This window comes from Cheilinus undulatus, linkage group 5, assembly GCF_018320785.1.
Source record: "Cheilinus undulatus linkage group 5, ASM1832078v1, whole genome shotgun sequence".
NCBI lineage: Eukaryota > Metazoa > Chordata > Actinopteri > Labriformes > Labridae > Cheilinus > Cheilinus undulatus.
Genome location: NC_054869.1, coordinates 27,184,877 through 27,197,013, shown reverse-complemented (window position 1 = coordinate 27,197,013; position 12,137 = coordinate 27,184,877). Strand labels below are relative to the sequence as shown.

The following is a 12,137-nucleotide window of genomic DNA, read 5'->3' as shown; positions in this document are numbered from 1 at the left end:
CCAAACAGCATTGTGGCAGAAAGGTTGCAGTCATGAAGAACATCTACAGCTACTAGTGGTGGGAAGCTGCATTACAGGTTCCTTCAAACAGAAAGCTGCATTTACGATACTTAAACATATTTTTAATGTTTGTATTTGTCTTGTCACATCTTCATGTCACAGTGGGATACTACAGCTAGCCAAAGATCTAATAAGGGTTGGTCAGACAAATAAAATTTTGGTAGTGCAAGGTGATGAGTTAACCTCAGAAGTGGCACACACCAGGGAGGCATTTGTTGATGAGACATCTGCTATGCTGTGACCTCCTCCCCTTCAAGACAGCTTTCAGAAGACCAGGGCCATGACTCAGGTCTGCACCAGCTGCTGGGCCATGACCAGATCCATTTCACATTTTTCCTGTGACTCTTATCTTGGTCAGTGATGCAAATCCACATTTTCAATGAATACACAAGAACATGTCCAATTATGACTTTGTGGACAACCAAAGTACCTTAAACAAAACATGGTACAGATGCCAACAACTTTAAGACCAGCATCTGGTAGACTGATGCACCTAAATCCTCTCTGAGTAAACAACAAACAAACAAACAAAAAACATGACAAATATTAGATTTGCTTTTCATGTCCAGCTTTAAGAAAGACATTTAAAATGACTAAATTATTCCTCTAACAGTGTTTCAACAGGTTACTTGGAAAAGGGCCAGGTTTGCTTTAGAAGATAACCAGTGTCACGGAAAAGATTATTTTGTTATTCATCTATAAAAAAAGAAACAACGAACTATGCCAACTTGAAGCCCTTTTCTGATGACTGCCCATGTGCAAACTTGTGTCCCAATTTAAGAGACCACAGAGTAACTTTCTGTGAACAAAGGCTAAGCTTAATGTTGAACCATACATTTGCTATTCTTCTTAAAACCAAATGAATTTAATGAAGTTCAAAGGATGCACGGCTGGGTCAACCCTGGGTCCAAAAAAACTGTCTCGTTGTCCACCAGAGGAAAGCTTAGGGATATCCCTGCTGTGAACATGGGCATGTGTATGCAGTCCTCATGATTGGGTAATTCAATTAAGTGCTACTGCTACTTTACATTAATCCTTTAACCAAATATCTGCCCTAGTTCTGTGTTTTGCTGGCTTCTTTAGACCATTATCTTGCAGAAGTGCACAGTTTTAGAGTCTTTAACAAAGCGGTATATGTTAACACATCTGCTGGTAGAGGAGAGGAGGGGGAAGGGAGGGCATAATTCTCCTTGTCATCTGAGACAGCATTCCTATATTAGACATGCTAAACCAGATCACTGCAGAACATTAAGCCTGACAGCAGCGCTTTAATATTTGATGCGCTCTGCTACCGTGGCATAAACCACCAAACTGCTCTGTAGCAGCAGCTATACTGACAATTCTGTAATATATTTTTCACAAGTCAGCCTTCCGTCATTTGGAAGCGGAGGAAAGTTCATCCCTTCAGCAGAGTTGAGAGGGATGCTGAGATGGATTAGTCAGCAGGGAGGAGTTTTTCACTGCTGCTGTCAACAGGTTGCCCTAGATGCAAAACAAAAACCTGCAAAGACTTTCTTCACAGGCATCAAGGATTTTAACTTTAGGAGAGTATCCTAATGGCTGTCACACAGATATGCAGAGCTGACCTGGCACACAGACAGTCAAGTCATTACAGTCTGTAGGCAAGCCACAAGTTATATGCATATAACACTGGTCTTGGCATAGTTATTTGACAGCAGAGCAGGTAAACTTCTTATCTCTGACATCCACATGACCCCACTCAAGGGGAGGAGAAGGAAGGAAAAGTAACCGACTGTGGTAAGACATCACTTACTAGGTCAGAGTAGATGGAGGAGGTCATCAGTGGGTTTTTTCCTCTTTAATGCTAATTAAAACTGTCCAAAGTTCTGTAAGGCCTGCCTGTTTGCTTTTGGTTGTACTTAAACACATGAGAATTTAACTGACACTTAAAAAAATGGAGACTGAAAAAAATGAATTCATTGTCATATCAAATACGTAGAGCAGTGGGGTAGAAGCAGATGCATATTGGTCAGACTAACAATTGAAAAGACTGGAATCTGTTTTATGGGGTGTCAGTCATTATTGGTTGAACAGAATCATGTATTCCCCTAAGAGGCATATGGACTTCAGATGGGAATTTATCTATCATCAAACTTATGGATGTCCTTCCTTCTTCTATACCATGCTTCTCTGCCTTCTGTCAAAGGCAATTTCAAAGCTTCTAGTGGATTTACTTTGAGCAAATGAGCAAATCTACCAATCACTTTTCTGATTACAAATATTGGGTAAAAAGTGCAGCTGTCATAAAAAAAATATTTCTTTAAGTACTGAAACTATTGTAGAAGAGCCCTCCTGAAAAATTGAGCAGTGGTGTTGAGTTGGAGCAAAGAGGCCAAGTGTACTTTCTGTTTGGGTCTTGAATTTAACACCAACATAATCCAAATCCTTTATAGAGCCTTGCATGTATTTATCCCATTGCTGGGGGTTCAAACCTCCTCAAGCCAATGTAAAGCATACTGACATTGTTGAGACAAGCCCACAATAAGATTTCTATATAGGGCTGAAACGATTGCTCAAATTATCTGGGTGATTCTATTCAAAAAATTCTTCGAGGCAAATTATCTGCCTTGAGGCTTCACTTAAATCACTCATGTATCCATATACATCCACGCTGTAGTCTTGGTCATCGCGTTGTGAGCTGCACGGCTATTTGTGTGGCACAATGCACTTGTTTTCGCTGTTACTATAACGTAACATGTAGCCTTTGATGTGAGGCGTGAAAATCACGAGGGAAGAAAGTGATGCATTGATGTTGGCAGGCACACGTCCTGCGTTTTTACACATCCACTGGCCGTGGCTTCATAGCAGATATGGCCCTATGCCTGCACCAGTGAACCCACACAGATTGCCAAGTTTACACGCCACCTGCATGACTTGTTGGTGTGAGACAGCGCTCAGTTTGAGTCGGTTGACTTCAGGGAATTTCATAGTTTTGGTTTTACAGAAGACAGTCAGGCTTCACGATCCAATTCCTGTTTTGGTGCTTTTCCCCTCTCTCTCTCTCCATCTTCCGCGTGCACACGTTATACATTTAACAATAAATTATCTAAAGTTCAGCACATTTTTCAAAAAGTTTTAGCATCCTGAATTATTTGATAAGACTTATACTGATAATAAATTGACACCAATTAAATAGAAACCCGCTACTGCCACAGACAATGACTGAGACTAAATAGGTCAAAGTTCATCATCATACAGTCAGGAATCAACAGGTCATAGAAGCAGCTTTATCCCTTAAACTGTGTTCTCCATGTCAGTGAATGGTCTTAAAAGGTCAAATTTTTATGGTGGATGAACTCACAAACAAAAATGTGTAAAAATTAAAAGTGAACACCTTTTGAAAAAAATAGACCACATCCCTGTAATCTAAAGGTTCACCTTTCAGCAACATCAGACTGTGTGAATGATGGAGCTTTATTCTTGCTAGAATCTGAAATATTTCATTCATGACCCTGTGTTAACTAGAGCCATACATACAGAGTTGCACTATGGGCGGGGTTTACTTGTGCTGAAAGCCCTCTAATGGCTGCCTCCACTGCTGTAAATACTCAGATATAGGTTTAGCAGGGCCTCTGTTTAACCAGAACTGGGCCACATTTCTGTATGACAAAGAATAAAAACAACTCTATAAGCTTTCCATGTTGGGAAAGATGTTTTCACTTTTCTCCTGACCTGGGGGGTATTGCACAAAAGTAGGATAAAGACATCCAGGATAAATGGGCAGGCGCGGCTTGACCAAGCCTTGTCTGCGCTTTCTTGGATTAACTGGTTGCACGTTTGCCGAGCCAGGATGAAAAGACGCGGTTTAGTCAAGCCAGGTGTAGATCGTTGGGACAACTGCGTGTTCACGGCATTCTTAGGAAGACCGCGAGATCGATCACAGAATCACCGATGGAAAATGGACACAGTTGTGCTTTTGGAGCCACCAGAAGATGATCCAGTTAGTACTGTACATTTTATTGAAATTAAAGGCTTGGCATGTCTTTTCAAATGTGAATACAAGTTCTCTTGATTCATGTCTGTTTAAGGCAGGGGGAAGGAACATTTACAGCTGTGGAGTGTACCTCTGCAGATGAGGAAACGCTGTCACTGGACTCAAGAAGGCTTGAGGTATCATGTCAAACTTGTGGAGATATATTCTTAGTCCAAATGAATAGAAAGTCAGTGATGTGGTGCTAATAAAAATGTGTGACAGGACCTAGAGACTGCACCGCCTCAAAAGCGAGCTAGTAGCATTGTGAGTATACTGTATACTGAAGTAAATCTATGTGATGCACAATCCTGTTGTGCTAATTGACAATTCTTCTACAGAATTCACAAACCATCAGAATCATGTATGCCCAGCACCTGCAGAAACAGGCAGAGCTGGCAGAACTCCAAATCCAGAGAGGGAAACGAAATCCTATTGAGCTGGACATTGAAATCAAAAGGACAAAGCAAAGAAAACTGGAACTAGACATCCAGAAATTGGAACGGGAGGTGAGTATTGCAGTGCACACTGTAACCATATTTGTGATTGAGTGTGTTAATCCTTGTGACTTTTGCTCTGTCCACTCCAGACTCAAAGCTGAGAAACGGTGATTGCCAAATAAATTACAAAAAATAATGGGGTCCTTTTTTTTTTTTTTTAACATCTGTATTGTGCTGTACCTATTTGAGTAAGGTCAGATTTTTTTTTAATCTTTTTGAACCTTTCAATGTTGGTGTTGTATTAATAAGGAAAGGATTCCAAATAAACCATCTAGCCTCTTACTTTTATTGCTCAAATATTTTGTCTTTTTATTTGTGCTTTTTGTCTTTATATAATCTGTGCAAATAAATAACACTAAAACTGAAAATCAACCGGCAAATGAAATGACTACAGTCATAATATTTTGATGCAGGATGATTAAATGATGTAACGTGTAGAAAAACAATGGAAATGCTGTAAACCACACTCATTTCTCACAGTACTGACAGCAGAGCCACCACAGGATTACTCTTATCCTGGTTGTTAGCCTGGTCTGGAGCAGGCTAGCTGCGGAGAATAAATCACCATATTTACTTGTCCGGAATAAACTTGACCTGCTTTCGTGCAACCGACTTGAGGCTAAGTTAATCCAGGATAACCAATATTTACCGGGTTAATCCCTTATCCTGGTTTTGTGCGATACCCCTCTGCTTTGGCATGACTGTGATAGTTGAGGGGGAAAGGTAACTTGTGTAAATGCTTCTGTACGCTGGCTGCTTGGAGCGATTAGCTCTGAATTGGTCACAGCAGCACTTCAGTCAAAACTGGAAATTTCTTCATTAAAAGTGAAGACAGTGTCACTAAAAGCTTTTTTGTAACAGAAAGGATGTTTTTGCTCTTCTGCCAAACCGCTTCAGCGTGAGTGTGTGATAGTTAAAGCGGGAAAGGGTTGCTTGTTGTGCTTGTATACAACGGCTGCTAGCCAAACGTTAGCTCGGCCTTAGCCAGACCAACTCATTTCTTCATTACAGTTAGCACTGAGAGCAACACGGAAACCTTTTTATGACAGGAAACGATGTTATCGCTTTTGTGCTGCCCCGCTTTGGCATGATTATATGATAGTTACAGGGAAATGGTTAGTTGTTGTATATAGCTAATGAGTTGTTGTGTCCCAGCTAACGATTCCACCAGCAGGCTTGCTAGTCATTAGCTGGGACTGAGCCGCAGTGGCGCTTTTGTCTGAACCAGACGTGTCTAAATCCAAACAAGTGCAGAGAGCAACACTGAAAGCGTTCTGTGACAGAAAAAAATGTTCTCGCTCTACTCCCGCTCTACTCTCTACTTTCAGCATGACTTTACAATCATGGGGGTGGGCTTGTCCCGCATTGTCCAGCGTTAGCTGTTAGCTTGGATGTTGCTGTAGGACCACTGCCTTTTACTCCAAACTGGACCACTGTTCTTGTACTTGATTCAGACTCGTGATTTGAGACTCCTGCACAACCTTTGTTTTTTAATTTTTCCATCATGATCTCCTGTCCCCCTGTCACTCTTTCTCCTATCGTCCCTTTCTCTTTAACAGTTCATGCGTCTTTTACGCAGAAGCGTCGGCTGCTCTCCTCTCACCCTCGTCTGCTTTCGTGCTGCATAAGAGTGACACAAACACAACTCTCACGCACATACCTACACTGAAACGCACGCTAACATGTCAGTAGTGTAGACTTCAGGCTTCTATCTATTGAGGGCAAAAGCTTCAGGATACTGGAGGATAAACAGCAGAACTTTCTCCTCTTAAAGCTCCTCTCTGACCACGGAGGACCAGCGTGTTAGAGCTGTGTGTGCACTCCAGCTGTGTGTCTCTTTGTCGCCTGCATGAGCCAGGGGTGTGTGCTATGTTAAAAAATATTAAGTAAATATTCCCTTAGTACTATATGTTTATGGGGAACAAATAAATGTTAAAATCTCCGCATTGCATTGTTAAGAGAACGCTGCTTAAACATTTTGCACTTCTTTATTTGCAGGGAATATAAGTTTAAAGCTAGTCTTGTTTCTGAGCAAAGATTGTGCCTATTGGTCATGCCTAGCGGTGTAAGAAAATATTGATGCACTAACACGTCACGATATTTTGTGGCGCAATACTGTATCAATATTTTATAATGCAGTATCGATATTTTTTTCAATTAATAATTTACTTTGTTGGTGCAATAGTTTGTGGTGTAATTCTACCCCCAGGCCACTTGTTGAGAGCAGGCACCGCCAGCTGGCAGCAGGCAGTTGACTCTTCACTCTTCTCCTCTGCCTAGACGAGATCACGTGAGACTTCCGGTCTAAGCGAGCCAGTTGCTTGTGCCTATTCAGCAGTGCAGCTTCTGCTGCATTCATTCAGTAGCAGATATGTGGATTTATTTTGGCTTCCAAAACACAGACAGGAGTCAAGTCATTTGCACGCCAGAGTGAAGTACTCAGACAACACGACGGCCCTGACAACATAGCGATAACTTAGCGGCTAACAGCTAGCATGAAAGAAGCCTGCAGAAGCTACCGCTGGTTTTTACTCATGCAAACATAAATACAGTCAATACTTTGTTTTATTTGTAAGGATGTGCGCCGTGTAGTGAATGTTAGTAATGACGGCTTCTGTAATACAATCAAAACACTGGCCCGTCACTTCATCATGTCCTCCTCACCACACAGTCCATCAGTACTTAAAGCTTGACATGAGGATCAGCTTATGTCCTATAGTCTCCCTCCACAAGCACCTTGTCATTATGTAAAGACATACAAGCTGATATAGCCTACAGTGAAATATAAACGATTTGAATACATTTACTCTATATTGATTTATTTTTTCCAATTTTCACATTAAAATCCTGAAAGCATTTTAATTCACTACAACAAATGGGAAAAATCAGATTGCATTCAGGACAATATATTATATAAGACCCTTATATATTACATATATTTTGTATTCATATACTATACATATAATTTTAATACATTTTTGTTAATAGATTAATTATGTTAAATTCCATATTAACTTAAAATCGCATAGTTGCTATATATTATAAAACATATATATAAATATATATACCGCAATATATCGCCCTGCTTATAGTATCGCAGTATATTGATATTGGCACCCCTGTATCGGGATACGTATCGTATCGTAACATTCTTGGCGATACACACCCCTAGTCATGCCCTTCAAAGTAATCTGAAAAGAGTGGGTCTGTGTTTGAATACCCATACTTGATACTATTTAGTGTGCCAGAAAAAGATTTACTAAGTCCCAAATCTCACATGTCAAATGCACTATGCCAAAAATACCTGGATATCCACCTTCATCTGATGGTATTAAGCTGTATGCAAACCAGCATGCTGCTTGGCTGCTCTGACCTTCAGTCATCTGAATGTGTCTTTCATCACTTCTTTTGGTGTAAGACTCACTATGCATTTTCTCTCACATTTACTGTAGCCATAAAAACACATCAGAGTTTGTTGAACTGGTCACTTCTTCTGTCCAGTTACAAATCTCTCCTTTGATTCAGGAACTAACTATGCTAGCCAGCATTAAGCCAGCATTGGACACAGCAGATAAACACTGGTAACTGAAACCTGCACATCATTAAGCCAATGGCTGTTGCCAATAGTGATATTAAACTAATGCATCTGTGCATCTCTTATGATAATTTATTGGAAGATTTTTTTTTTCGCATTTTTCAATATAGTTTTAGGAAGGGATGCAGAACATCGGATTTTTGCCAATTTCGAAAATGCTGATGTTTCCAAACTTATTTTATTTGATACCAAAGCCAATATATACACTACAGTATTTTTAATTTTAATTAACTAACACCAAGTGTCTTTTGTGCAAAGACAGGCTGAGTCTAGCAGAGCTGAGAGAGGAGCAGGGAAGAAGACAGTCTGGTAGTTGCTGTAAGTAACCTGACACGCCAGATGGATTTGTTTCACACATCCATCTGGGAAAGCTTCAATAGGAAACATTTGAGAAAAGGCAGAGGCTTTGAAAAAAAAACTCGGAGTGTGATTGAATGAACACTCTGTCACATCTGTACAGGCCAATAAGAACAACAAAACATGTGACTTAGCCACTTTCAAGCTGCATGTGCGCAGCCACCGAGGAATAATATGAAACATGGCGACTATAGACATGTAAGTACTCGACTTTTGTCGTTTTTGAAAAGAAAACAACTCTCTGCTGTTCTTGGTTCTTCTTTTAACAAAGAATTGTTGTCAAGTTCTGATAAAACTGGTGCTTTAGCAGCATCCATGCTAAGCTCTTGTGCCATAACTGCACCGGCCCCTTGCTGCTGCTTGTTTACGTCACAACTCTGCCTGCCTGAAAGTACTGCCTCGTCCTACCTCGTCGTTGATTGGTCCTATCACTTTCAAACCGGGATCAAATTGTTGAGATTGGAGCTTAACAAGATGGATTCGCCAGTGAAAAACAAGGAAAAGGGCGTATCTATCTGCTTTGAAAGGTTAGGTAGCCCTATGGTGCGAACGTCTTCTTTTCCTTTTCTAATTGCAGAAAATTGTTTTTTTTAAAGACAATCACTGCTGAATCAGGCAACTTACACTACATTTTTTGCACTTCAGAGTCTTTACTTGCCCTACAGAAATGTAGAGATGAATGGCAATTATCATTTTGCATCATCATGTATTTGGAAGAGTAAACATGAAATAACTCCAATGCTGGGCATTCTATGTAGAGCAAAGCTTGAGTGGTTTAGAAACAGAGTGACCAGTTGCCTAAAAGATGGTGTCTCAACTCCATAGTATGCCATACTCTCATCACTGTCTGCAGCACACATGGCAGAGCATCACAGATGTGAGGGTAGTCTGAGACTGTGGGAAAAACTGGAACAGTCTGACAATGAATCATAAGCTGGACTTTAAATAGTGTCCATCTAAATAATAGCTATAGAAATAGTCAGGGTTGTAGAATAAGAAAATGAAAATGCCCTTGCATTGTACTGCTTACATGTTTGGCTATTGCTGGCCAACACAACCACGACATTATAGACTGCTGAAATTAATGAGAATGTGTGTTTTAAAAGTTTGGGTTTGTTTAAGCTGCTAGAACAACATAATGTGCCGAAAGCATTATAATGTAGGAAAAATTGGATACCTTTTTTCCTAACATGTTTGCACCCTCTAAGTAAATGAATTCTGACAACTTGACGTAAGCCTAATCTTGAGCACCATTTAAACCAGTCCTGCTTCCTGCTACAAGAAGACCCCACCCCCTAGGTCTGACAGCAATTTCAGCCAATTGTCAAGAGCAGCTGATGTGTCCTTTCCCAGTGCATCCATCAGCACACACACAGCCACACACAACACCAATGGGATTTGTGCAAATTCATGAGAAGACCCCTGGCTAGTGTCTCAATAATCTCTCACACAGCTCTATAAAAAGACATGAGTGTTAGCAGTATGCTTATGACTGCCTCTGTCTGTCTGAGGGAGGTTTGTTGTGACATTACATACAGGGACCTGCGTCATACAAAAGCCAGAAAAAGGCAGAGCAGAAACATAAAAATGTGTGATTTTTGTTTGAATCATCCAAACTTAGTGTATTGAATGAGCAAGATTCTTAAACTTAAAAATCGAGTCTCTCCCATTTCCTTCCTTTTTACTTGCAATCTGAAAGTCTGGTATAATAGGCTGGGGGAAAAAAACAACCATGATAATACTCAGTACTAAAAACTATCAAGATGTTTGTGGTCTCATGTAGGTCAAAGACTGGAAAAAGGAAAAATTTAGCAAAAATGTTATACTTGCATATCATGAGTAAAATATTTATTTGCAAACTGTTGAGTCAAATTGCAATCATAAAAGCTTTACTATTTTACTAACAACAAAATGTGTCTCTTTCTGCCCTTGAATGTATGGCCATAAGTTTGCAATAGCAGATATGTCAACAAGGGAGTGTCTTGCACAACACTTCAGTGCCCTTTGAACAGGAGCATGACAGTAAGCAGGGCTCTAAACCCTCTGGAACTGAGATGCAATACTGAAAACTTTGGAAAGAAGTGAGAATTTCTTAACAGCATCAAGTAAAAAAGTGTTATTCTCTACTGCCATCAGAAGGCCTCCCCAGAGTAATGTAAAGACAAAACCTGCAAATAAATATGTGTAAAATTATTTTAAAACTGATCTGACCCAAGCAGTCCCCCCTGCTGGTAACTCTAAATAACATAATTTCTTGTCTTGTCTAACGTAAAATCGATATGAATGATTCACAGTTGAAACAACGCCATAATACGGAATTAAATGCATTTGACAATTGATCTTTGACAAATAAACACCAGCAGTTAGACACACGTCTGCCTCCCCTCACTCATGCGCTGTACTCACAAGAGATGACATCATGTTGGGTCAGCTTGGGTTTTAGTGCTCAGCTTGCAATGTGCATCTGCCATTTCGAGCGCGTCACGTTAGCCTACATTTACTTTAATAACGGTGGTAATTTCATCAAGCACGATTCCCCATGCATGCGATGCTCTCACGTAGCATCAAAACAAGAAAAATACAAGATAATAAAACAATACGTGGTAACCCTACTGTCTGTGCATTCAAAGAGTGCAGGCAAATATTGAATCCTAACACTAAAGTGAAAGGGGTCTTTTGATTGGTAAGGAAGAGCACAGAGAGACGTAGTAATCGTCGTAAAAATGTGGTTCGGGTCATGTGTAGTGGACATTACAGCGCCTCAATCGATGCCATTGTGACTGTACGTTGATAGTAAAGTCTCACTCACAACAATGTAGGATGCAATGGAAGGTACCACAGTCATTTTTCATGAGACACACAGGCAGACGTGTGGCCCACATTGCATGACAATGCTAAAATAACACATAGGGCAAGTTTACATAGCGTGCAGCCGCTTCGTCGGCATTAAACCCCCTCAGCTGTACACCTTATTACAACCTGTCATCCGTTTGCTCTCCATACTCACCCCCTAAGGAACAAACCAAACAGCAAAGCGTCTCCTCCGTCAGTTCACAGCGTACGTATCCAAATATCAGCGTAGATTTGTAGCAGGTGCAGAAACACATCAATCAACAAACAAGCACTTCGCTTAAAGACCTTTTTAAAGCAAACCTACGCACTTAACCCCAGCGGACTGATACGCTTGTTTCAATACTCACCACCTCTAAATGCAGTGGCGTTCAAACAAGAAGCCGAACAACGTCGAAACCAGACAATGGTGGTTATTTACAACTTCAGGTGCAACCTATGAAGCACCCCTACTTCTTTATATCCACTTTTACTGCTTTGACTTTAGCTACGGTAGCTTAGCCGTTGAGACAAGAGGAAGTGTCATTTCAGTTTGAGTGCGCGAGGCTATGGAGCGAGCCGTTAACCGTTATGAGGACACTAACAGTGACAGCAACACGACCACAGAAGGGGGACAAAAAGCTACTCACCTTTTGTAAAAGTCGTCGTGGTTGAAAAGCACTTCGGGAATATTTAGTCCGACTCTAAAGATGTCGATGTGACTTTGTGAAGTGCTGTCAGTTGGTCTAGACTTCCTGAATGACGGAGCAGCGGGAGCACAACCCCTCGCGCCCGTGTTTGACAG

The 12,137-nt window shown here is 40.7% G+C and overlaps 1 protein-coding gene across 2 annotated transcripts in view; it reads right to left on the bottom strand.

Annotated features, from left to right (window-relative positions):
• taok3a (TAO kinase 3a) overlaps window positions 1-12,137 on the bottom strand; it is a 106,419-nt gene extending 94,282 nt beyond the window's left edge. The window contains exon 1 of one of the 2 annotated variants that reach the window (XM_041787309.1): window positions 11,983-12,137. The gene's annotated coding sequence lies outside the window, so the exon portion shown is untranslated. Of the gene's footprint in view, window positions 1-11,510; window positions 11,586-11,982 lie in introns of those variants that run through there. The other variant, XM_041787310.1, reaches the window with a different exon arrangement.